At 48.8% G+C, this 2,164-nt stretch overlaps 1 non-coding gene across 1 annotated transcript; it reads left to right on the top strand.

The window, feature by feature from the left end:
- The first annotated feature begins 1,447 nt into the window (after positions 1-1,447).
- Positions 1,448-1,522, top strand: Trnas-aga (transfer RNA serine (anticodon AGA)). The gene has a single exon. It is a non-coding gene; the product is annotated as a tRNA-Ser (tRNA).
- Positions 1,523-2,164: the final 642 nt, after the last annotated feature.

Raw genomic sequence — 2,164 nt, 5'->3', positions numbered from 1 at the left:
GCAGCACAAACGCGATGAACAGTTTTACAACCGCTAGTATCGCACGTACTATAGTGCCATTGAGAGCCACATTTGCATCATGGATGTACTGTCAGAGTCGCTTTAACTTTGCGACAAACTCACACATAATACGTGCAAATCACGCACTAACTATTTCTTCCTCTTGTCCATATAGGACACACACTAAAGAAACAAACAAAACAAAAATCTTCCGTAAATTACACGCTAACACTACAACACTCGCGAACATTTCTAAAAAGTGAAGTGATAATCAAGCGCGCCACTACAGGCTTCAAACAAATATCCTGGACCTCACACTGAAAGTGTATCTCCTACAAAAATGAAGGCTATTTGCCTAAAAAAGGAACGACACGTTGAAAAAGTTTCACAAACATTTAGGCACTTGCAAACTATCTCTAAGCTTCTAAAATAAACGAACAACAAATAAGCTCGAAATGTGCTTATCCAAACGATCTCAAGTCTCGGAGACTTTAAAAGATATAACCAAACACAAAAAATAAAGAAACAAACAAACAAAATGATGTTTCCACAAACCCTGTATCGCCGCGTTTTGTTCTGAATAGCCTACGGTTGCGGCATATCTTTAAGCCGTACTCGAGGCGGGCGCGGTCTGAGAGCTTGTCTTGTCAACGAGGGCGTACAAAGGGCACGTAGGTTATTCTCCTCAACGGCCCACCCCCGACACTTCGCAAACAGGAAACATGCCTTTTTGGCCTCGCACTACGACTTCACTGAAGCGTATGACCAATTCGCGTCGCCTTACCGGCTCGCCCTCCAGTGTCATGCCTAGCACACCTTGAAAAGAACCGAACGAGGGGGAACATAATTGCCCCCCTTCGCTTTTGTCCACCTTCGCGCCGATCGGTCCTTTCTTTTCTTTCTCGTCCGGCGGTTCGGACGTGCCCTGTCTGGAAACATTCCAAGGAACAAACGCGCCGTTCGAGCTCTTTGACCGAGCTCCCCACTGGGTTAGAGGGAAACCGAGACTTCCACCCAAAGGTAGCAATTTGCTACAATGGAAACCCAACCGGGTTCCTCGAAAGAAAGCCTCGCAGTTGAAGAAAAATTCGTCCTGGTCCGGGACTCGAACCCGGGACCGCCGCCTTTCCGGGGCAGCCGCTCTACCATCTGAGCTAACCAGGCGGCCAGCAGATGGCAGGGCGAAGTCGAATTTGTCGACAACTCGAAGCAAAGGCAAGTGTTTGATGTAATAGTTCAGCGGAAATCCGCTAGGAAATCCGAGGCTTTCTTTCGAGGAACCCGGTTGGGTTTCCATTGTAGCAAATTGGTACATTTGGGTGGAAGTCTCAGTTTACCTCTAATTACTTATCTCCACCTAGCGGATTTCCGCTGAACTATTACATCAAACACTTGCCTTTGCTTCGAGTTGTCGACAAATTTGACTTCGGCCTGCCCTCTGCTGGCCGCCTGGTTAGCTCAGATGGTAGAGCGGCTGCCCCAGAAAGGCGGTGGTCCCGGGTTCGAGTCCCGGACCAGGACGAATTTTTCTTCAACTGCGAGGCTTTCTTTCGAGGAACCCGGTTGGGTTTCCATTGTAGCAAATTGCTACATTTGGGTGGAAGTCTCCGTTTCCCTCTAATTACTTATCTCCACCTAGCGGATTTCCGCTGAACTATTACATCCCCACTGGGTTTAGCGCCTTTATTCGGCCGCGTTGCCCTGTCTGCCGCATTCCTGAGTTTGCGACGCCGCTTCATCCCAGCACGTTTTGTAGTGCTCATTTTCGAGCCTTGCGCTCGCATCCCCTGCTGACCGGCACTTATATCGTCGGTCACGACTGCTATCTCAATCGCACAGTCTGAATGATTTGCGGGTAAATCATTCCTCTCAATGCTACCTCGACTGGCGGAGAGCTTCAAACACTTAGGGACAATGCAGCTATTTCCCTTTTCGCAACGTATAGCTCGCATACTTGGGAGCCGACCACAACTGCACTGCCCTGCCTACATTTTGGCTTAGCGCACTTTTCTGACGGATTGGACTCTACACTGGTGCTCTTGTCTAATAAATCGGTGTTACTTCGGACTACTTCTGCAAGAACTACCTCCGCGACGTACTCCCCGGATAACTGTGCCAAATCGTCCACAGCTGGCCTAGCTGCTTCTCTGGTATTCCATTGGAA

Source organism: Dermacentor silvarum, chromosome 1 (assembly GCF_013339745.2).
Source record: "Dermacentor silvarum isolate Dsil-2018 chromosome 1, BIME_Dsil_1.4, whole genome shotgun sequence".
Lineage (NCBI taxonomy): Eukaryota > Metazoa > Arthropoda > Arachnida > Ixodida > Ixodidae > Dermacentor > Dermacentor silvarum.
This window is presented reverse-complemented; position numbering and strand designations above follow the sequence as displayed.